The sequence below is a fragment of the Halichoerus grypus genome, chromosome 8, assembly GCF_964656455.1.
Source record: "Halichoerus grypus chromosome 8, mHalGry1.hap1.1, whole genome shotgun sequence".
Taxonomy (NCBI): Eukaryota; Metazoa; Chordata; class Mammalia; order Carnivora; family Phocidae; genus Halichoerus; species Halichoerus grypus.
Window position 1 is genome coordinate 137,812,528 of NC_135719.1, and position 25,390 is coordinate 137,837,917.

The following is a 25,390-nucleotide window of genomic DNA, read 5'->3' on the forward strand; positions in this document are numbered from 1 at the left end:
GAAATCACACTTAGAGTCATTCAGCTAGGAAAAGGAAAGACTGGAATCTGGAACTGTGGCCCTAACATCCACTAGCTTGCCCTGGGATGCCTGGGCCACTAAACTAAAGCCAGTCCTGCCACGAGCCACGGCTGTTATGGTACATGCCCTTGAACTGATGCTACTACAACACCAAGGCCATCGCTCTTTCCTTGAAGCCAGGGGGATTTTCGCTGTTTGAAAGTCCTGTTCAGGCTTTACACCCCCTCTCCCAGCAGCTCTAATGTTGGTCCCCAGGCCTGGGCCACGCTACAGCTAATGGCCTGATTGCAAAATCGGTTGTCCGATTAGACAAACCCATTTCTCCCAGGATAGTTGGTGCAATTCAAGAGTGGCTTAAGAGGGACCAAAACTCGGAACGGGTTTTAAATAAATCAAGCTCTCCAGCATCCACAAGTCTCTTTCGTCTGCTTTGGTTTGGGATGACAATGGGACCAGCGTTAGGGAGGAAGCTGCCCCCCCCCGCCCCCGCACCCTGTGATGTCTTGCTTCGTGACTTCTGTGGCTCTAAGTTTCCCTATGGAGAGAAAACAAACTGTAATTACCTATCTCACAAAAATGATTGCAATAACCAACGGAGACAGTAAAAACATTTTGAGGAAAAAGAAAATAAATGCCTCCTAAAACGAAGGTGCTAATATCATACCTTTTCCAAATCGTACAGGTTATGGCAAATTATACTGGGCACTTACAAGGCCAAAGCATAGCTCCAGAAACTCTCCCTCTGTTACATATATGGGGATTTCTATTTAATTAAAGTTTTCCAGGAAACACCTAGAACCATTATCAAAGATGCCAACTGGGCAATAGGAAAACTTCCTGTAGGCCTGTGAATCAGTCCTTGGGAGGGTTTGTGTTTTGTTTATTAACATTTGGGCCCCATTTATGACTCAAGCATAACTCTCCTTGGTATTAAAGTAACTGGGAGTGGAGATTAATTGCCCAATTTTTAATTACATTTGGCCTCTTTGTACCCCATATTGTAAGTGCCCTGCCTTATGAGGGCACCATGAGAACAAGTGATCTATCATCGGCTATTCTGAAAGAGCTCTGGTATCTGCAGAGTTTACGATCACTAAAATAGAGGGTTCTAGCCTTCTAAGAATCTAATGCATGTGCGCTCTTTGTGTGACTTTAAAAACGGCTTAAATAATGGGAGGATCACAGGAAAACATGTTGAACTGTATTGGTTGGCTGTTTATACACCCTCCAACCTGTCCAGCAGTCTCTTGCCCGCCAAGGCATCAGACTCCATTTTGAATGCGAATTTCTTTTTCCCTTTCTGGAGTCTCTCATTTTCTCCATTGTATTCATTCAGAGGAAAAAAAAGACCTCATAAATGTCATTTCATATTCCAAGCAATTTGCTATAGGCAACTACACCATTACTTTGTACAAATAAATTTACATAAATCATTATTAGAATGTTTTATCTTAGCAACATTATTTGGTTCCCAGAGCACAAATTAAATGCATGCTTAAAGCAGAATATTTTAAAGTTATTTCTATATTGTTTATGAGACAGGATTAGAAATTTCCAGCTAATTTTTCTTTCATAATGGAATTCCTTTAGTTTTCTTTGTACGTTTTGAAACCACATGTATCATTTTCTGGGGGGTTTCTTGAAGCAGCAATGCAATAGACACTCTGGCACATTCGGCTCATTTTTCAGAAACTCTTCCCTTTGATTCCATGGGTTCAGTTCTGAACACTGATTAGGAAGGCCAGAAACCAGGGAAATTAATACCATCTCGTGAATAAATGGGTTTTTGTTTGATATTATTCTGTAAGCAAACTGGTCTTTGGTTGTGGTTCAGCTTTTTTTTTTTTTTAAATAAACAAATTTGTAAATAAACTCCCTGAAAACAGAGCTCAGTTCCTCCTAGCTATTTGTGTTGGGAAGGAGCCTGTTTGAATCAACTGCATTGCACATGGCAAGTCTTCACTGGCTAGAGTCCTCCTCCACCCTAGATTTCAAAATAAAATCTTTCTCCCTGTGTCAAATGTAGCGCCCAGCGTTAACAAAAGCTGTGTTTGTCGATGCCAGGGTAGTGAGGGGAAGGGACTCACGGGTTCTGCTACTTCCTGGCTCTGGAGAATCACATAGTGAGTCCATGTCTCATCTTCTCATCGAGGTCCTAAAGGGCTAGACTCACCACTCGGCGCTTTAGCCCTCTACCAGTGTGCGGTCTGGGCATGGTTCCCAAGCCAGTATTAGGGATGTGGGGCCCCGCGCAGTCAAGGGGGCAAACCTCGTGAAGGGTTAATGAGGCAGTCCCACGGAGTGCTTAAGGGCAGGATAGACCTGGATTCAAGGCAAGCCTTTCTGCTTCTGCTACCTTAGCTTAAATGAGATTACGTGTACCTACTTCACAAGTTGGCTTTGAAGATTAAATGAAACAATGCAGACAAAAGCTTAGAACAGTGTGACTCAGAAAAGGCTCCTAAGCAGTAGCTAACATTAATCTTGAAGGATGACCAGCGGGGTCAAGCTGGGGTGATCATATAATTTGTTGTCTCTACTAGGATATTTCTGGATGTGAAAGGGAGGACTGTATGATAATTATGTTAGGTCAACTGGCAAATGCTAGGACGGTCCTAGGAATACTGGGGCATATGCAACTACCCTGACCCCAGTCCATCACCATTCAACACCTTATAAAGAAATCAGGTAAAAAAAAAAAAATCAGGTAATGATTATATCTTACATATTTTACAACTCATTCTACCACTTAAGGCTCTTTCCTACATTGTATCTGACCTTTCATAAACTATGCGGAAAAACGTAGAGCGGGGTTAATTACCTTTTAATGATGAGCGAAGAAAAGCACAGAGAAAGTATGGGTTTTCCCACAATGACCCCGTGTTGCCAGGGCTGGGGTTACCCCAAGCATCCCTCATGCTGCTCCCTACTTCCCAGCCTCCTGGCAACGAGAGGGTCATGTGACTAATTCTGGCCAATGGACTGTGGATGTGAAATTGGTCTGAGTCACTTAAGAAAGGGTGGGTGTTTTCAAGTCTTCTTTCCACATGCTAGAGTAACCAGGAAGTCCCATGTTGAGACGGAGGTGTCACGAGAGGGAGAAGGCTTGGAACCTGGAAACTGGATGCAGGACACAGCCACCCTAGCACAATCCAGCTCTGGGTGAGTGAGAAATAAACTTTCTGTTGTATTAACCCTGAGATTCGGGGAGTCCTCTTTACGCCGGTATATACCACAGGCTGCCCCGGCTCAGCTAGTTGGTAGGAGTAAGAACCCACATCTCCAACTGTGACCACAGTTTCCACTTAACAATATCATAAAATCCCACCAGACTGGGAAAATATTGCCACGGTTAAATGGCAGGACTTACTCATGCTAAGTCTTCAATGCTTACTTGATTTAAAACAAAATATTTATTTGGTTAAAATAGGGCGCCTGGGTGGCTCAGTCAGTTAAAAGCATCCAACTCTCGGTTTTAGCCCAGGTCACGATCTCATGCGTCACGAGATCGAGCCCTGTCATTCCGCACCTCAAATTTTGCAAACACTCGTGTACACAATTGCCCAGGCAATGTGCCCGGATGACAATTTTTTTTTTTCCACAAAGCGTCAGAAAGTAAATATTTTTTGATTTCTGCTGCACCTATGCCACTCTGCCGTGGTGCCAAAACTGCCCTAGATAATCCGCAGATGAACAGGACTATGTTCCAGTAAAACTTTATTTAGGGACACTGAAATCTGAATCCCATTTCATTTTCATGCGACACAAAATATTATCCTTCTTTGAATTTTGCCCAACCATCTGACCATGTAGAAACCCCTTGCAGCCCGTCAGCTGCCCACAAACATGCCGCAGGCCACACCTGGCCAGTGGGCCGGGATCAATCCCTGCACTAGGCTCCGAAGACAAAGGCCCACCATCAGTTAGGCAATCGCGTTAGTGGGAGGAGAACACAAAGATTTCTTCTAGTTCTTCTGCTTCCTGGTGGCTGGCCATCCAGGGGCTCCGATTCCGGGAAGGCCTTAGCTCCTGGGTCAGCAAGGCCCTCAGCTCTAGGAGCACCGGAGCATGCTGAGGCAGGGGACCTTAGCCCAGACAGACCTGACAGGATGAGCAGGAGTCTTGGGCAGGCAACTCTCAGTAGCACCTTTAAGACCCTGGGCAGCAAAAGCCACCACTGCTTTATCCAAAAACAACATTGGAAGAGAGCTAGGTGTGGGCAGGATTTGCTGGGCTATCCCAGAATGAAGCAGGGCACTTGGCTCCCCATCCCTGACCATGGCCCCAGTTTCAGCCTTGGGACCCTCACTGAATTCTGGCTTTCGGAACTCTCGGCATCGACTTACAACTCACATTCTTGGCTTACGCTCCCTTCCCTTCGACTTCCCAACTCTGAATCGGGCCTTGTGAATCACCAAGGTACCGACCTCACACAGCCTCTGGTTTATCCCCGAGGCCTTGTCAAGCCACACCGGCCAGGCAGAGCTTGGCGGGGAGGGGGGCAGGTGTGTAAGGGAAGAGTGAATAATCAGGTAGACAGGCGGAGGCCAGATGTGGACGGGCCTGAAGGAGCAGACAAGGCCAGCCCGGAAGCAGCCAAGCCAGGGGCAGGGCAACAACGACCACTGTCCCTGAAGGAAGCTTCCAGCCAAGGCCCCTCTGTAACAGGGCAGGTAGGATCTCCCCAAGGAAACCTTCAGGGACCCAGGCTCTTAGGGGTAAGCTGACTCTGGCCGGGACAGAGGATCAGGGTCCTCTGACCCCTGTCGGCCCCACACAGCCAGGGCCCTCACTGCTCAGGCTCACGGTGGGCTCATTCCCACCTTCCTATCCAGGCACCATGTTGCTCCTCTCCGCTCGGCCTGGCCAAAAGATCCACAGCAAAAAAAAAAAAAGCCGCCCAGAGGCCCTCCCTCTTCCATGAGTTCTTCCCTAATTATTTCAATCCTAATCCTCAAAGTCTCTCAATTCCCTGAACCAGAGAGCTACCATTAATTAGTACGCAGCCCTGGCCCTAAGCTGAACACCACCATCTGCCATTTCCTTGAGTCATGGATCTTTGGCTAAGCCGTAACTCTATAAGGACAGATCCACGTCTTATATATTTTTTTAATTCCCATCTGCCCCAAGAACACATAACAGATACTCAGTAATACTTATTGAATTCAATTAAAAGGTACAAGATTAGAAAGATTAATACAATTCAAGTAAAACTTGGTATTATGGGAAAGAAACTGATTTAGAGGAACCACGGGTAGAAGGTAGTTTCTAGATGAAAATTCCCAGCAGAGTTCCTGTTGCTTTGTGTGCCTAGGACACACACCAAAATTTTAAATAAAGATGTGATTGAATGTTTTCATTATCTTAATGCCTAAATTGGATTGACCACATTGTCAGTCTGATCAGCTGCATAAATTAATCATTAAGAAGATTAGGAGAAGAGGGGGAGGATACCAATGGATGAAGAAACAATCAATTTGGCATTTGCATTTAAATATAGCTTTGGTATTTCATTTATTCAGTGCAAGCTCCCTGAGGTATAGGGGGGCAGGGGAAGGCAGAGCCTGATTACCTGAGTCAGAATGGGTCCAGGAAACCAAGGTCAACATTGCTCCGGTCACAGAAAGGACAGACAGGCCTCTATCATCACAAGAACGCTGGTCTTCTAGGAGATGATGCTTCTAGTGACTGGTGGAGAGGAGCAGAAGGAAGTCAGGATTAGAGCGGAGGAGGAGAGAGGACCCTCTCAAACACAATGGATGTCATCTCTGGCCTGACTCTAAAAGATGCAACACTTCAGGGGGGAAAAAAATCAATTGCAACAGTTACCTCTTATTTCTTGGAAAGTTATGGAAGCAGTGGGTCTTTCCGGATGGCATGTTCTTGAAACTGCCTCACAGGGCATAAAAGGACCCAGAAATTTGAAAATACACACCACAGATATCATGAGATTATCTTACTTTACTACAGTGGTCATTGTGACATTGGTGAGACCTTTTTACTTCTCTCCAGCTGCCACTGAAACACTTGTCTACACAAAGGAAAACCATCAGAGCACCAGCGAGCATGCAAGGCCAGCATTCCAGCACGTGGCCCAGGCTGGATCCGCTGGGTTGACCAGGTTCACAGGCTACAAAGTCAATGAGGCTCTCTTCTGCTGCTACCAAATAAAATTACTCTGGCTCTACTCCTGACGGGAAAGATCCCATCAAGCTCAAGCTCGCTAAATATTTGGCTACAAATTACTGGCCCACAGTTAACCAATAAGCTTGCAAAATAGAAAAGTTGGTACAGGAGATTGATTGTATAGTAATTTCTGATGGAAGATTACTTTTTTAGCCTACGCCTCAAAGAAGGCAAATTAACAGACTCTCTCATGAAAAGAACGATGTTATCTTACGAACTTCAGTGTAGAGAACATCAGGAAATAAATTCATTAGATCGGTGATCCTCAAACTCTGGTCCCTGGAACAGCATCAGAACATGGACCTGAGAGTTTGTTCGAAATACAAATTCTTGGCCCCCACCCAAGATCTACTGAATCTGAATATTTGGAGGTGGGGCCCAGCGATTTGTTTTAACAAGCCCTCCAAGTAATTCTGATATGCCTTTGATTATTAATTTATCCACCCATTCAAAGACATTCTGTCGTTGTCAAATAAAACGACCCCATTCTACTGTGCGTTAAGCTTTAACTACAGGCGAAGCAACGAACTGAGGATTGGAAGGGAAGAGGAGTCAGAGACAGAGGATGATAAAATCCCTGCCTTTGAGAAATGGATGGTCCTTGGGGCACCTGGGTGACTTGGGAGGTTAAGACTCTTGATTTTGGCTCCGGTCATGATCTCAGAGTCATGAAATGGTGCCCTGTGCTCAGCAGGGAGTCTGCTTCTCCCTCTCCCTTTGCCCCTCCCCCTGCCCGTGCCTGCGTGCGCACGCTCTCTTCTCTCAAATAAATAAATAAATCTTAAAAAAAAGAAAAAGAAAAAGAAAAGTATCATCCACTATGGGAGACAAGACATATGCAGGCAACTCAAATACAGACAGTGTGATTTCCTTTAATAAACTGCTAGCGGGTTTCTGAGGAGACATTTGTTGCTAGCTGGGGTGGCGAGAGCAGGGAAGGGAAAGCATGAAGACCACCACAGTAATAACGGGCCTTGAGATCCGGACAGGATTTTGACAGGTGGGAACAGGCCAAAACTGAAGCAAAGGCCCTGAGGCGAGGAAGCGTGAGGGCCCATTCAGTTGCGTGGAGCAACCAGGTCTGGCTGAGACGTGAGAAACGTGAAGGCGGTCTGGGTGAGACAAGGTGACTTCCAAGTTCAGACAGGTAAATGCTAGGGGCCTGTGGCTTCTCTTTCTTGTGTGAGGACCACCCCGCGGCACCCGCTGCTTATGTTTAGAAATTGATGTCTGATAAACTAGGTGACTCAAAGACTTCTAAAGCCAGTTTGCTTTTCTGTACTTTTTCATTATTATTATTACTACACTTTCTAGAGGGGTGCACCTCAGCTGCTTCAAGAATTAACCCCTGAAGTTCTGCCCAGGAGGAAGATACAAAAGAAAATTTTAAAGTAGGCACAGGAATCTAGATGTCACCGTAGCCTCACGCCATTCTGCAAAGGGGCAAAATGTTACCATACCTAAGAAGCCCCTGAAGACATCTGTGGTTTTAGTTTTATAAAATAATTCATGTGGACAGTGGTGTGTGCCCTAATCACAGGAAAAAAGTTAAGCCAGGGGTGGGGAGAGGGAAGAAAGGGGTGAAAGGGTCAAAAGGTACAAACTTCCAGGATAAAATAAACAAGTCATGGGGAGGTGATGCACAGCATGGTGACTATAGTTCATAATACTATATTGCATATTTGAAAGTTGCTAAGAGAACAGGTACTAAAAGTTCTCATCAGAAGAAAAAAAATTTTTTGTAACTATGGAAGGTGATGGATACTAACTACACTTATATTGTGGTGATCATTTTACAATGTACACAAATACGAAACACTATGTCGTACATCAGACACTAATATAATGCTTTATTTATTTATTTATGTATTTATTTATTGATTGATTTGATTTGACAGAGAGAGACACAGCGAGAGAGGGAACACAAGCAGGGGGGAGTGGGCGAGGGAGAAGCAGGCTTCCTTCCGAGCAGGGAGCCCGATGCGGGGCTTGATCCCAGGACCCTGGGATCATGACCTGAGCTGAAGGCAGACGCTTAATGACTGAGCCACCCAGGCACCCCTAATATAATGCTTTATGTCAATTATACCTCAATTTAAACAAATTAAAACATATATTAAAAAAAAGTTAAACCATCACTCAACATCTCCAATTAGAGGAAAAGAAAAACTTTTCATGATCAAGAAGGTATGGCTTTTGCCTCTAGAAAGCTGGCATAAATAGAATGCTTTAGTTCCTGATGCCGTTGGGTGAGTGACGGGATACTAAAATGTTCTGACGTCATACGAGACTCTGGCAGAAATGAAGCGGGGTTCAGAATCGGCAATACCTGGTTGCTCATCCCACTTCTGCCATTTAGCCATCTGAGTCATTGTGAGTAAGGGACTCAACCCTCGAAACCTCAGTGCTTCAGTGATCGAGAATTAGAGGCACTGACTAGCCCCACCTTCAGTGAAATTTAAAGAAGAGACAAGAAGTTGCTATGACAATTACAAAGTGCAATGCTACCGTAAGGTACAGAATTATCCTGCTCATCGAGACATGTGGGTACTAATTAATACTTATTGTATTGGCCTTTGAAAGTATAAAAGCAAAATGTTTTCTATGCCCTTGAGGCTCACCTTTTTTAAATATCTGCAGATACAGCAATCCTGAGCAGTAAACTTGGCATCAACCAAACCATTCTCCCAAGAAACATTTCAAGTTAAATTTTTTACTCGTAATTTTTTTTTAAATTTTATTCCTCTGACCACGATAGAGCATCCAGTTATCTTTCAGCAGCTCCTGGTGAGCACAACTCAGTCTTCAGCAACACTGACATATACGATGGCGATAATTTATCATCTCTGCAGGAGTTTAGTCCCAGATGGACCATTTACTAATTTATTTCCATATGTAACTGGCAGAGAGATTAATCAGGCTTCCAACTTGGAAACCTGAATTGTGCTTTATTCCTTTAACAGGCTAACTCTGGACAAGAGGAAGTACACGTTTACACCGAAAGCCAAGAGTTCCTCTGAAAAAGCCTGTCAACCTCAGACACAGGCCTTTAAACACACACACACACACACACACACAGAAAGCTCGCTCCTTATGTCAACTTGGAGGGCGGGCTCTTTCTTTAGCTACCCTCTTCCCAGAGGGGTGGATCTGACGGGACTGCAGGCAGGAGCGAGCCCAGACACGGAATGCCAATCAGCTCCAGTAGCAGCCACGTTCCCTGCCCCTCCCTGTGTGCAAGCTCGGGGGCTCGTATTTCTGAAACCGAGGACATCTTTTTGCCACGGTGCTGCACCCAGCTGGCCCGGCTCTGTGGTGCCCAAGCACTGGAAAGTATGTGCTTTCTTTTTTCCACTCTTTGTAAGGGTCTGAACTTGACCGAGTTCAGCAGCTGCTGTGTCCTCAGTGAGGCAATGGCTAATGAATTGTTAGCACTGCTCCCAGGGCCCCTGAGTTAAACTGGAGTCCACTTTTGTTTTTAATTCTATCCCAATGATATCAGCCTTTAGCAAACTGGGTAACAGGATTGTTGTCCGATGATGGCGTTTAAATAGAGAAAGCCGGCCAATCCCAAAACGGCAGAAAGCACGAGCTGACGGGTGATGTCTTAAGTGAAACTCAAGGCCACGGCCAGGAAGGTTCAGTACACAGGACCATGTAGAGAGATTATCGGCTGGATCCACATGCCTGGGTCACTAACCAACCATGTGGCTTTGGAAAAGTCCCTTACAGTTCAGACTTACAATTCTCTCCTCTGTAATAGGAGTTCAGCTCCCCAAGGTTCTTTCTGGCTGTAAAATCTTGTGATTCCCTAAATATGAAAAAAAGAAATCAGCCATTCACTTGGTTTCTGTGTTTAGATGATGCCAAACAGCCACAAGTTTGGAAGCATCTGAAAGAGGCTGAACTGGTCCAGATGCTTGGTGCTGGGACAGACACAGCCTTAGGAGCCTCAGTATCCCACAGACTGTCTTTGAGCAGAGAACATGATCAGTGGAGATGATTCAACAATGTATAGCTTTATGAGGTTTTTAGGATTCAATGAAATGTGACAGCTTGACACACTGTTCTAGGTATGGCAAAAGCTACAAAAGCCTACGAGTCATGGTGCTGTCATTAATACACTTACATCTCAGTTACGGACAGACACGACTCATCTTAATATTGTGGAATAAGTGCTATAATTGCAGATGAAGAAACTGTTATGGGAACGTGAAGGAGGGAGAAATCATCCCACTGAGGGTGAGAGGGAGAATTCTTTAAGGTTTTATGGAAGAACTGGAATCGAAGCTGGAAAGATGGGAGTAAAGGCATCCGGGCAGAGGCAGTGGCCAGAGCAAAAGCCCAGAAACTTCCCGACATGGCCAAGACATGGTACTTAGTACCCTAGGGCAGCACCATAAGATGCTCAAGGAAGAGGAGATCTAGACAGCGAGGGGGCTGAAGAGAGACCGATGGGGAAAGCCCTAGACGCCAGCCCACAGCCTGGCTTCTACCCCGTGATCACCAAGAACCTTCAGAAGTTTCTGGGCCATGGACACTCCAAATGAGCTACGCTGCAGGAAGTGTATCCTGGCAATTCTATGACCATTTAAGACTGGTAATAAGATCAGTCTGTACCTTCATTTTTCTCTTATTCATTCCATGCTGCCACTATTTGGGAATCCCTCACATTTATTTTTTTCCAAATCAATTTCCTGGCCCTTCAAATGGAAGGAATTGAGTTTCCTACCAGCCCTGCCAGGATTTTACATTCAAATGACTGGTTCGGCCCAGGGCTCTACATCTAGGTTCATGTGTTTTTCTAGTCTTAAAAAAGAGTTAAAACAATGTGGTATAGACCGGTGGGCTTGTTGTTGTTGTTGTTTTCTGTTTGTTTGTTTGTTGTTTTTTTTTTTTTTGCTTTACACTGGACAATATTTCTGGATGATAAAAAAGAAGAAGAAAACCCCAAACATCTCGACTGATGGAAGGCTTGCTCTAGTGCTCCCGAACAGACAAAAGTTGAGTTAGTCATCCCAAGGAGTGCATTGACAAGTTTTTGATTTCTGGTTTCAGAGCCCAAGGGTAATAAACCCAAAGTTACCAGGGCCCCTCAAGTGTAAGAGCAGAAAATCATGTAAACACCCATACCAGCGGTGTCTGGTTCCTCTGCCTGGGGGCGGGGAGGAGGGGCGCAAGTACAGGAGTCTTTCTGCGGCTGTCACCGAGAGAAGCTGCCCACCGCCATTCACAGGGCACGGGGAGGGGCTCTGCAAACCTGCCCTCCCGTCAGCCCCGAAAATGGGCCAGTGTCTCACGACGAAAACAGAAATGAGTGTGGCATCAGGAGGAGGGGCTCGTCCTCTGAGAAAGGAGCTGCCTTGGGCATGAGCCACCAAAACGCTAATTCCCCATAGAAAACACAAACTGTCCCTACCCATCCCTGGGTGGTTCAGACTACAGACAGGCAATAAATGGGAGGCTTCAACATTAGTTTCATTTTGGATCACCTTATTTAGAAAGGCAAGTCGTATCTATCCACTGGGGTGTTGAATATTCCAGGGTTCGAATCCCTGATTTGTAATTCAAAATCTGTCGCAGCCCTCCGCATACCCAGGTGTTCTGGAAGCTCCAGAGTGCACGACCCCCTCCCCCCTCCAATAGGTGTTCTCTTAACATCTAATCAAATAATTACTGTGAAGAGCAACATGCGGTAGGCGCCTAAGATAGTTTCCTGTGCACGTAAAACACAGTCTCATACATACTAAAAGAGTTGCATATCTCATGCCACTTTTTGTAAAAGTCCACCTCTGGTCAGAAAATGAATCCTCCTCAAATGAATAGATTAGCTTAAATTACCATGCCATTTTACATTCTCTTCACTGATACATGAATGGTAAAACTATAAGGTAAATGTAGCTTAAACTGAATAATGGGCATAAATAAAAATATTTTGACATTAAAAACTCAGTATAAATTGAACTACAACATACTTGAAAGCTCCCGCAATCATAACGTGCACATTGAAATCCATTAACCTAATACCTAGGCTGCTATTCAAAAGCCGGGGTCTAACACGTAAATAAATACATATTTGAACACTTCTCCTAAATTACCATACGATCTGATTGCAAAGTCACACACTTACAAAGTCTATCATCTTTACTGGGTTGCTCTCTAACCAACACTCAAGTCTTATCAGGCTACAATGTGGCAGCAGGATATAAACACAGAGACCAGCAAATGATACCAAAAAGTAGCAGCAAATGTCAAAGACAAACCAGGGTCATCCCCGTGAGAAGAGAGATATTTACATAAGCATTCAGCAAAGACAATGGAGCCCCAAATTCCCTTTAACTGCACATCTAATCAACCTCTCTGCTCCTCACCTGATCATTTTTATATAAAAGCAATTTCTACAACGATACATTCAAAGACCTTAGTTGCCATAAACTCAGCAGCAGTTAAAAGATTCTGTTGCACATTAGATTTGCTTTAAGACTCAGCTATTTTCAACCAAAGCTTTCATTCCTTACCCATCACTACCCCCTTCAAAAAATTAGCTTCACTGACAATATCCTTCTTAAATATGTCATCTGCCAAGGCCATTTTCTTACCTTTGTAACTCACTCACATTTGTTTCTTTTGATATTTACCCAAGCAAGGACAATTGTTTGACTGGAATCTTGCAACTTTCAACTTTGCCCAGATTCTGCTGTCGTGAGGCAGGGGAACGTCGAAACCCCCGACACATGGCTCAGCAGAGCTAATATGCATCTGAATCAGAGCTATATTTTAAATTCTTTTACACTTACTTAATATAGTGCGAGCTGCCTGTCCACTGATGCGATATCAGAAACCTGCAAGCTACTATTTCTGCAACTGTGTCACTGTAGATGGTCTGAAACATGTACGTAGCTGTTGCCATGGAAACAAACACAGCTAGGGTAGAGTGCCACGCTGTGTTAATTCCTTCACCCATGAACCCCAGGGGAATGCTAACATTCATCTTCTTTCTCCTTTCGTCTCACACTGCTTTAATATTTTTTAGCGTTATCAAATGATGTACTAAATACATACGGTACACCTGAAAATACGGATGGCTGAAATGAGCTGTGTGCCAACCTAGCCTGCTGGGTAGCTGCTTAAGGCAGTACAGCGATGCAATGGATCCTCTCACTAACTTCTCCTGGGAGAAATAGACAACTTTGTTTCTTTCTTTCAAAACGGTGTGGGTAGCACAAAAAAAGGTGAACATCTTGTCTCACCCAAGAAGAAGTTATCATGGAAGGGCACCAGAATAAAGATGCTACCAGAAATGTGCCTTAGCAGTCCCGTGAAAGGCAGAGGGAGGTCTTGCAAAGTTTCTGAAGTGGATCCAAGCTAAGAGTTGTTCCTCCTTCTAACTAGAGCTGCATTAGCAGGCTGTAAATCCAATAGCTTTAATTAGGCAAAAGCATAAACCCTCAACAAGGGCTTCATCTGTCCCTGCTTGGTCTTTGTTCCTAAGCCCATGGAAGAAGGTATTAGAATGAGTGAATGACTAACAAGATGGAAATCTGCCATCATTCAGAAAGAAATGCGATTTTCCTGGAATCTGAACATTCTCTTATTTGCTGCAAGTTCAAATCGCTGCCCTCATCAAATGTTTGGACCAGTGGCGAGAAGTCAAATATTCTATTATACCTAAGAGGCAAAATGTATAGATATTGGCACATTGGACCACCTTCCCATTATTCAAACCAGGATGCCACTTTAAACGTTGAGGTTACTCATGGCAGCAGACAAAAGTAAGCTGTTCAAAATCTTAATTACATCCTATCCCTTGGGCTAGTTAATAATATTCAATCTAGATGAAAATGGCCACACTTTAGATTTGCATGCTGATGTGCTTCACTTGAATACAATTTTCGCACTAAACAATCAATTGTAGGCTTTAAAAGTGCAGATCCGTGACTCTGAACTGGCATGTTTTAAAGAAACCACTAATTTATTTGTGGGGATTATGGCAAAATCACCCTACAAAAGAGAAGCAAAATTTTCCTATCATTTTCCCAAATTGAATCATTCTTGGCTACATACTATGATAATAATAATCAACCCATCCCTAAGATAAAGCAAAACCAAAAACAGATATATACACCTTAGTAGTGAAAGAGATGTCACTTTTTAAAAGCATCTCAAGATGATGTGAGGGTCAGTATAAAGCCTAGCCTTTGAGTATTAGCAGGGCAGCTAGAGATTACCTTGTAACTTATCATGAGCAGCACTTACAAAGTTAAGGAGCAGGGCCACAGCAAGAAAACAGGTGTTGCTTACATTTACCTTGCACTTCCAAATCGACATTTGTTGGGAATTGACAAGCATTTTCACATAGCTCATCCCATTTGACTATGACGAGATTATACTATGAATTAGTTGGGCAAGTGTCACCAATCTCATCTCTCATTAGAGAGCACGGAGGTTCCCAAAGTCAGTGACTGGCCCAAGGTCACACATCAAAGTGGCAGAATCCCATCTTCTATTACCCGATCTAATGGTCTCTCCCCATGCCACACTGTCTCTGGGTGCGCTCGCAAATGCAGTTGGTTATAAAGGACTTAAAGTAACTGGAGTAACAACACTTACAAATAGAAAGACAGACAGATAGACAGAAACAAACAATTGGTTCTCCTTCTCTAGACTAATCCACCACCCTAAGGAAGTAAGCTGTTCCAGACTTAGAGCCACCAGATAACTGAAGGTGGATTTCATCCTGATTTGGGCTAATCACAAATTCCTACCCTCGTTACCTGGATATCAAGAATTAACATGCTACATATTTTGGGGACAGAGGACTTCCTAGAAGTGAAATTTTTCCAGACCACTGAATTGTTCTAGTTTGACCAGGTGGGTGTCCATGAAGCAGAAGGCATCCTATGGGCAGTGTTCTGGGGAGTCCTCTTATAGAGGGCAGGGGGAAACTAGGTACCTTCCAGTGGATGCTCCAATTCAAGGATACGATTCGGTTCCTTTTGATGAAAACATTTCTAAATGGGATTGTATGACAAAACAGTGAATTGGGCAAAGTACATAGCATGTGACTTAGCCTGTTATAAATATTTGTCATGACACGACTGGCATCACACACATGATGATACACAGGTGCTCTCAGAAGCCATAGGTTCCCCGGGCAGGTGGGGGAGGGGGAGGTCACCCGCACAGGAAAGGGCCCCACACTCCTGTGATTTGCTAATCCCTATATTTACATTTTAATTCTCTTTGGCCTCTGCTCGCTGCTCCTGGCTGTCAGGGTATGAGCTGGCCTTCTCACCATGCAGAGTGGCCTGGCTCTCGCCATTCTCTCCGTGTTTGATTCACATCTAATATGCCAGGGGCTGGGAAACCAAATAAGGGAGCTGATTAGAATTTTGTCTGAAATAAGATGAATACAGGCCTGAGAGACTGTCCCTGAGCACAAAAGTGTCAACTTTTGGATGCCAATGACTCCAGGTCAATTAGCCTAAAGCCAGTCACCTAATGAGCAATTTGCCTATAATTTGAAACCTTTTTGAGTGCTTTGACATGGGAATGTCCTTTCCTTTGGCCATCTCTTTGGCATGATGAGGTTTATAAATCGAGCCTTCTTGGGGGCACACCCAGCTTGTTTTTATTTTTATTTTTATTTATTTTTTTTTTAAGATTTATTTATTTGACAGAGAGAGACACAGCGAGGGAGGGAACACAAGCAGGGGGAGTGGGAGAGGGAGAAGCAGGCTTCCCGCGGAGCAGAGAGCCCGATGCGGGGCTCGATCCCAGGACCCTGAGATCATGACCTGAGCCGAAGGCAGACGCTTAACGACTGAGCCACCCAGGCGCCCCACCCAGCTTGTTTTTAAATTTTAGTTTACACTTAATTTTTTCATTTTTAAATTAAATAATTTTTTGAGATACTAGCAATGAATGCAAAACACTCAAAATGTAATTGAATTTCTGGTGAACTGATTATTAGGCAAATCGATATGAGACCTTGTTTTAGGGGAATTTTTACTTCTAAATTTTATTTTATTTTTTTAGAATGCAAAACCCATCCAAGGAAATGTGCGGTTCAATCAGACAGAACGCACAAACGGACTTTTGCACGCTACCTTGGCCTTTTTTCCTTATTGCACCAGGCTCCATGCAGCTGAGTTTCCAGCGTCTGTGGAAGGAAGGAATTTTGTATCATTTGGCTTTGCTTTTTCCACCGTGAATTTAACTTATGGCCCGAATCTCACTCAGAGCAGGGCTCACCTTCCCGCTCACTCCGGGCGACTCTGACGTGTGTTTGGAAGCCGTCGGCACAAGGGCATAAGAGACACCCATGATCTTTTGCATCAAATCCACGCATGGACTGCAGAAGTCTGAGAATCACTCACCTGACAACCCAGTTCTTAATGCTAGGGGTCAAAAGGTCCAAGGTCAAGGTGTATCCAGTATGACCGGCAATGATAGGACCACCACCATTCAAAAGGAGAAGCCAGCTGCCTTGCAGCACTCTGTTGCAAGGGCTCTTTGAGAGAGGAAACCAAAGACCAGACTTGCCTTAAAGGCCAACGTTCACATTGACCTGAGAGATCAGGGACGAGCTAGCGGGTGTGCTCCCATCAGGCATAATCAGGGCTGCAAAGTGGCACAGGAAGGAATTGGTCCCTGTGCCCCCCTAATATCTACCTGTGGCTCTGAAACAGACATTGCTCCTCTGGGTGGATCCCCTAAGCCACTTAACCATTCTGCAGAAAGCAAGCATTCCAATCAGCAAGGTACCCTGGCACTGATTTGCAAGAACGCCAACCAGACTGTTCTATTTGTCGCGCGGGTGGTGGGGAGTGATGGGGGCCAGCTCCTGGAGAAATTGACCAGGAAGGCTTCCATTTTATGACGCTCACGTGGATGCTCAGTCAAGTTTTGGGAAGAAAATCCTCCCAGGAATGGAAACTTTTCCCTTTCATTCTGAAGTTATCATTGTGACGTTTGCTTTAAATGTGTCCAGTGGGGGACAGAACAGCTAGCCATCCTCAGTGTGTACGAACTTGCTCTATCTCTATACAGAAGATAATCACTGAACTGAACTCATGTGCCCTCAACAGGGTTAAGTCCACGCCAGGACTGGACACTAATACATAGGTAGCCACTGGGGAAGCTCTAAAATATATTGTTTTCCTTCTTTAATCTAAGGATGCAATGAATTACATGTGCTTTACCCTAATCCTCCCTACTTAAGAAAAATGAAGTTTTTAAACTTTTTTTAAAAAGATTTAGTTATTTATTTGAGAGACAGAGAGCACAGCAGGGGGAGGGGCAGAGCGAGAGGGAGAAGCAGACTCCCTGCTGAGCAGGGAGCCCGATGCGGGGCTTGATCCCAGGACTCTGGGATCATGACCTGAGCTGAAGGCAGACAGACACTTAACCGACTGAGCTACCCAGGTGCCCAAAATGAAGTTTTTAATACAGTAAGTCACCAGTAATGTACATAATCAGAATGTAAACCACTTCTATTGGAACATTTTTGGATTTGTTTTAATAGAGATCAAATCACACCAACAACTTAAATAAAAAGACGTTTGTTTATACAAGCCTAAGATGGTAGACAATCTGATGGTGGGACCAGGGAGGGTGGGATGTAGTTAGGGAGCAGGATCGTGAAGGCAGGGACCAAGGATTTTTCTATTTTGTAGCTCTGTTATCTCCTGGTGTGTTTCCCACATATGGATGGGCAGCTCACTACCACCTTGTCCCGTCCTAGTCAGAAGCAAGCAGGAAACAGAACATGAAGGGCTTGTTCCTTTGTTTTAAAGGCAAAACCCAGATGTTATACCGGTCCCTGCCATGTTCATCTATCAGCCAGAACTTAGTCACTTAGCCAGTGACAGTGTTCAGCTAAAGCTCTGGGGTTCTATTATTGAAAGGAAATGGATACTAGTAGACAACTAGCTATTTTTTTTTTTTTTTTAAGATTTGTGTTTATTTATGAGAGAGAGAAAGAGAGCACAAGCAGGGGAAGTGGCAGGCAGAGGGAGAAGCAGGCTCCCCGCTGAGCAAGGAGCCCAATGCAGGACTCGATCTCAGGACCCTGGGATCACGACCTGAGCAGAAGGCAGACACTTAACTGACTGAGCCACCCAGGCATCCCAAGCTGTGTTTTAAAAATGCTAAATGTATTTGTGGATACAAACATGTTTATAAACATTCATGGGAATGATAAGCACCAAATCAAGATAGGGATCATATGGGTCACAAGGGAGAGAGGAGTCCTGAGATTGGAGCATGAGGTACACAGGGGCCTGCGACAGTATTGTCAATGTTTCATTTTTTTAATTTATTTTTTAAAAGATTGTATTTATCTTTTAAAATATTTTATTTATTTATTTGAGAGAGAGTACAGTGCCCCAAGATTTTATTTATTTATTTACTTACTTTCTCATTTACTTATTTATTTGAGAGAGAGAGAGAGAGAGTGCTTGCGTGAGCAGGAGGAGGGGCAGAGGGGAGGCAGGGGGAGGGGGAGAGGGAGAGAGACTCTCAAGCAGACTCCGCGCTGAGCACGGAGCCCGACACAGGGCTCAATGTCATGCCCCTGAGATTGTGACCTGAGCTGAAACCAAGAGTCAGACGCTTAATCGACTGAGCCACCCAGGCGCCCCAATGTTTTATATTTTTTTTTAATATTTAAAGCAAATGTGGTAAAATGTTCAGATCTGTCAAAGTTGGGTGATGTGATACATGGGTGTTTTAGATTTTTATATGTTAGAAATAATTCTACATCTACAAAATTATAAAATTTAGCATTATCTCAACAACCCAACTGCAGCTCAACTCATAACTAAATTATATTTCACCAATTCTAAAATGGACATTTTTCTACATTTGAACTCTCTGAAATTAGTGCATCTAATTATATTAAGCAGCATTTTTGTCTTAGTGGTACATAAAATAAGGTTTTGCTTTACAGTAAATGTTGACTTAGATTTGAAGATGTGCAATGCATAAATCACACTTTGTGGTACATTTTAATATGTTTGACGGTAGGGTTGGGGGAAGTTTCCACAAGTGGTCATCTCAAAGCTTATGAAGCTATTAGAACCCCATCCCTGGGGCACCTGGGGGGCTCAGTTGGTTAAGCGTCTGCCTTCGGCTCAGGTCATGATCTCAGGGTCCTGGGATGGAGCCCCCCATCGGGCTCTCTGCTCAGTGGAGAGCCTGTTTCTCCCTCTCCCTCTGCCCCTCCCCACACTCATTCCCTCTCTCTTTCTCTCTCTCTCTCCCTCAAATAAATAAATAAAATCTTTAAAAGAAAAAAAAAAAAAACAGAACCCCATCCCTGGATTCTGTCGGGCGGTTTTCTGACTTCCACGCTAATCTCTTTTCAGTGAAGGTGCCTCTGACTGAGGTCATGCAAAATACACACATTCAGACTAATTTTCTCTGCAACTGAGGAAAAGATAGCAGAAAAAAGCCCCCCTTTATTTGTTCTAAAGTGCGTGAGAATCTCTTATCTGGTAAGTGACACAAACATGAACGGCTCCTGCAAATGAAACTCAACTCCAAATGGGAAGAAAACAGAATCAGATAATTACTGGACCAAAATTTTGGACAAACCAAGAAGACAGACAGACACAGCTGTCTGAGGACAACCAAGGCTTCTCCATCCACCCAAAGCTAAGTCCACACTCCTGGCCAGCAGAGGGGATGGGGATGGGAAAGAGTGCCATGGGCCGGTTTCCTTGGATGTTTGATACGTGCCATTGTGGATCTGTCTTGTAGAAAATTAGCTAAGAATACATCAGCAATATTGTTCCCTCAATACTATCAAGATGCAAATGAAACAAAATGGGAAAAAAATCCATACAGCTGGTTTATCTGAATGCAGAAAAATAAATCACCATTTATTTAAAAAAAAAAATTTATGAAAGTTTTCTTCATTTCTCACATTCAGTTAGTATACAGTTGGCATTTTCAAAATTCAAACCTGATGTGGATTTGGAATTCAATGAAGCACACTGGAAGACATCTGAGTGAAAAAATAAAAGTTCTAGCCATATGCTACTGGTGCATGAATTTGAATATTTGAAAGGTAATCTAGAAATGCGAATGTTTCCAATTCTCCTTACCAACAACAGTAATTCATAGCAACCACACGTTTTATAGATTGAGCCACTTCACCATCTGAGAGACAATAGTAGGACAGACGGAGTCAGGGGCTGGGCTTCTCTCCCAGCCTGGCTAGTTACACGCATGTGATTTTCACTAGGTCACGACCACTCTGAAGGTCTGCTTGGTCACTGCGGAGGGTACAGTAATGATTCTTGCCTCTCTGGGCATATTAACACATTAAGGAGTTTGGAAATTTTTCAAGTTTGGTTAACAACTGGATGAAAACCTGGAAGACCACTTACAATGGCTGCTTCCCAAAGACAGGCGACACCATGGATGGAACAGGCTCTAGTATCAGGCCCACTGGATTTTCTCCATTCTATTTATCTACATGGCCAGAGAGGGATTAAAGCAATAGCAGGGACCCTCCCCCTGGCTCTGACCCTTGTTTGCAACCTTGACTAGAATAGCAGGAGCCCCCAGCCCCAGCTGGGAAGGTTCCCTGATAGTACCCAACCAGCCTTGCTCCTCCTGTCCCCGGGGCCAAGTCTCTAATTGGGTCACGCCATCAGGGAGTATACCAGCCAAGTGGTCATGTGCACTGCTAATCCACTCCCGTGCATTTGGGAGACACGAACATGCAGGAGACTAAAATCTATGGCATTATACTCCCTTACTTTCCAAGCCACGTGTCAAGAATCCATCGCATGTGTTTGCAGGATGTCTGCAATGCCATGGAGTGGTCCAAACACTGAACGCTACCATTCCTGTGCACGTGGAGATGGGAAGTAGATGGCACGACTTGTGACAGAAGTGAGCCATCTTTTACCAACTTGGTGAGAAGTTGGGAGAACAAAAATGATAGCGTTTATTGCCAGGACAGATCCTGGCAATGGACTGGTCCTTCAATACGACCCAGTTGATGAAGACTGGTGCTCTTTCTCAAGGACATGAGAGAGCAGGGCAAAGAGCCACAGTTCCGTGTGAGGGCAGTATTGGAATGTCCATGACAACTTGGTCCAGCCACCCATGTCTCCACCCTGCTCCCCACTCCCCACCCAATTCAAAGTCCCAGGTCTGTGGGAAATCTCTGAGGAGTGGCTTCATATTGCTTGGGAGAGATGCTCTTCTTGGTATGAACTTTTTGTAAGATGACACCTTACAATATACCAGACGGAACTCCCTCAAGCAGCCATCATGGCCCACAGGAACAACAGTTACCATTTCCCCAATCCCAATGAGCCCATCAAGAGACCTGGCACCCTGAGCTCTTAGATCCAATCCCCATTCACCCCGGGAGCTTCCAAACCAGACATGAATTTGTCATGAAGCACTTTCTTCTTCAACAGGCCTTCATGTATCCTAGAAGGCAAGGATGATCTCCATCCTGGGCAGTGAAACAGAATCTAAGGCAGAAGAGTGAAGGTCTGGAAAACATGCACTATCCGGGAATTAGCTCCATTCTGCCAGGCTAAGCTGTGATGGTCTGACTTTATCTCTGCAGCCTAAGCTTGATCAGAGACCCAGTGTGACCCAGGGAGTTTGGTGGTTGCTGTGAATGTTGCGTTGTTTGCTTGCTTGCCTAAGATGACACAGCTCACGAAACAACGTCCCTGAACCCACCTGCTTTATGCAGCAGGGACAGCAACTGATTTAAGTCATCAGTGAGGGGAGCCCAGAAGGTCATCTCACAACACAGTGGTAAAGATCTGCAAACACCCAACCTTAGCAAGCATTGGGCTGATCTGGAATTCCAAGGGGGTAAGGTAAGACGCAGGGCCACTGGAGTGATCGAGTTGCCCCACCAATGGAAAATGGCAGGGACAAATGCAGACTGCTTTCTACGACAGCCCTTAGCGGGCCAGGAAACACTTGAGAAACCTGAGAATTTGACCACATCCAGAAACCCAATGTTCAATAATAACTCCCCAGTCGAGCAAGTGCTATGCTGGAAAGGTCTTTCTATTTGATTGCGAGCCATACATCAGCTTGCCGTTAACTTTATTGTAAGGAGAAACCCAAAACATATTCTGAGAGAGATCAACCCTAACTTTATTTAGGTCATACTGCTGACATACACAAATAATGGGAAGTGTGTGACTAATTCAGAAACGGCCAAGAAAGGTCAATGTCTAGTTTGTTTCTTAACCCACACTAATCCGTGAGTAACATTAATAGGCATTTGCCATTATCTGCTCATCAACGCTGCAGTCATTAAATGAACAGAAGTAGAGAGAGGATTTCACGCTCATTAAAATAAAAAAAACTTTCCTACTATACCTAGTGACTGAAGCCTAGAAATCACACATTTAAGAACAGCTCTCAAAAGCATTTATATAATGAAGCCTCAATAACCTGCCTGTGAAGTAGAAATGATTAGAACCCCATTTTATCAATAAGCAGCCTGATACCCAGGCACGGGAAGGGATGCGCCCCAAGCTCCTCAGAAGTTAATAATAGCTGAGCCAAAATTAGATTGCTGAGACTCCAGGCTTGGTACCCAGGCCACAGAGGATGGACAGGCCAGCGCAATGCAAAACCGCTGTTCCCCATGAGAAGCGACACCTCCATGTACCCTCAAAGGCGACCAGCCTTCCTGCACCTGGAGCTGCTGGACCCAGAAGAGACCTGGCAGAAGATGATGGCAACTTGGTCTACGGCTTAGCCCCCGTGCCTGTGGGCCTGCTGAAGAGGGTGGGCGGTGGTCCGTGTGTGCAGAGGAGGCGCGACACTCCCCATTGTGGCACAGACTTGGGACATTTGTGACCCTCTCCTGAAAGCAGACCCTCTGAGCTCAGTGAAAACCATCCTAGAAATTCCACAAAAGCCAGAGCGCCAGCCTCCTGGTGAGCCTCCCACCCCACACAACCCCAGACAGGGTGGTCCGATGAAGAAGGGGAAAAGCACCTGGAAAAGCAGAGGAGTGGGGAGCGGGCCTGGAGCAGGGAAATGTCAGTGTCCCTCTCATGTCCTCCTACCACAGAGGGAGGAGCTCAGGCTGACCGTAGTGATGTGTCTGCCCTAATCGTCTGGGGTCTCTGTGGGCATGCTTCGAGCAGATTCCCAGCCTTCTGATGCCCAAAGCCACAGACAGCTCCAGACTGGTGCTTCTCACACTCGGATGTGTCCTCGCCTGCAGGCCCCATCGGAAGCAGGGCCTGACTCAGTAAGTCCGAGACGGGGCCTGAGACTCTATTTCTAACCAGGAGATGCCCATGCTGCTGGCCTACGGACCAGACGTTGAGTAGCAGGATCTAGAACACCACATATTCTGTGACCTTATGATTTTAGGCCTTTCTCCCGCTCCACATGATAGGCTCTGCACATGGCAAAAAATCAAATGATCACTATCAATTGGCCCTTATTTTTTTTTTAAGATTTTGTTTATTTATTTATTTGAGAGAGAGAGAGAGAACATGGGTAGGAGCAGAGGAAGAAGGACAAGCAGACTCCATGTCAAGTGCAGAGCCCGACACGGGGCTCGATTCCATGACCCTGAGATCACGATCCGAGGTGAAACCAAGAGCCAAACACTCAACCAACTGAGCCACCCAGGTGCCCCTCAATTGGCCCTTTTATTATTATTTTTTTAAGATTTATTTATTTATCTGAGAGAGAGAGAGCACAAGCAGAGGGAAGGGCAGAGGGAGAGGGAGAGGGAGAAGCAGACTCCCCACTGAGCAGGGTGCCCGAGGCAGAGCTCAATCCCAGGACCCTGAGATCATGACCTGAGCCAAAATAAAGTCAGATGCTTAACCAGCTGAGCCACCCAGGCAGCCCTCAATTGGCCCTTGTAAAGTATATGTCACACCACATCCCTGAAAACCCTCCCACTCGTTTTTATGTCATGTGACATCCACTCCCGCTGCCAACAACAAGGACTCTGAGCTCATCTACTACTTCTGCCTCCCTTCCCTCACTCTATTCCACCCACCCAGGCCTCCCTGCTATTCCTAGATCAGGCCAGGCCCCCTTCAGGACCTCATGATTGCTGTGCCCTCCACCTGAGGAACTCGTCCTCTCCACATCTACCTGCCATTATCCCTCACCCCCTTGCGGGAGGGAAGCCGGCACTGGTCATCTGGCTTAAAGTCACAGCCCCCGCCCCTGCTTCATCCTTCTCCAGCACACATATTACTCTGTGCAGATCATATCTTATCCATCTCTCCACTAGCCAATCAGCCCCAAGAAGGCGAGGATTTTGTCTGTTTTGTTCATTGCCATATCTATTCCAATGTGTGGCACATAATAGGTGCTTAAATATTCGTAGAATGAAGAAAAAATTTAGCTTTTAATAGAATTGTTAAAGTACCAACCATCATCCTCACAGACTTCAGTGATCACCTGCTTACATCTAATATGCTATTTTCCAATCTGGAAAAACTACTTCTTCAATATTTCAAAAAGAGCCGCTGTTAGACTGTAGAAGATATTTTTATCTTGTCATGCAAGTATGGGCTTTGTGGGAGAAAGGCATCCCCCAGGTTTTCCAGCTCTCATTCACCATTCATCCCAGATTCCTCCTCCTTCCTCCTCAAGGGACCCACACAGACAAGAGGCAGATCAAAATTGGCAAGCAGACCTCCCCATGAGACGGGCCTCCCACTCTTACATGCAAACGCGGAGGATTTGAGAAAAGCCGGAAAGCAGGGTGGGGATTCCTCCTTGCACGCAAGATAACCGGGAGGCTCAGAAAGGTGAGTGACTTGTGCAGGGTCTCACTGCCATTCGGTGGTGGGGCTGGGATGAGAACCCAGGCCGCCTAACCCCTAATACTCTTTGCTCTCTGCTCCTCTTTATACACAGAATCTGGGATCTGGTCTGAGAATGGCTTCAGTTCCAAGACCCAGGACAGGGATCCTGGAGAAGTCTCGTGACATCCACAGAACCAGTGAAAGTCAGCTCTTCCCCGGGACCAGTCCTGCAGATCCCCTGAAGGCTGTAACCAAGCAGAGAAGGCTGTGCATCCAGTGTAAGCCCAGGACCCACGCTGCTGTGCACCTCACCAGCACACATCTCCAATCAGTGCAGGCATGTGGGGAGGTCCCCCTAAATGCCCAGAGAATCCGTGGTCATGGTCATGGTCACA

General features: G+C 45.1%; 1 protein-coding gene across 4 annotated transcripts in view; it reads right to left on the minus strand.

Annotated features, from left to right (window-relative positions):
* The window catches only part of FOXN3 (forkhead box N3), a 390,992-nt gene that overhangs the window by 272,452 nt on the left and 93,150 nt on the right, over positions 1 to 25,390 (minus strand). For 2 of the 4 annotated variants that reach the window (XM_078054092.1, XM_036085498.2), the window contains exon 2: positions 5,594 to 5,709. The gene's annotated coding sequence lies outside the window, so the exon portion shown is untranslated. Of the gene's footprint in view, positions 1 to 5,593; positions 5,710 to 12,806; positions 12,949 to 13,004; positions 13,074 to 25,390 lie in introns of those variants that run through there. The other 2 variants (XM_036085503.2, XM_036085499.2) reach the window with 2 other exon arrangements.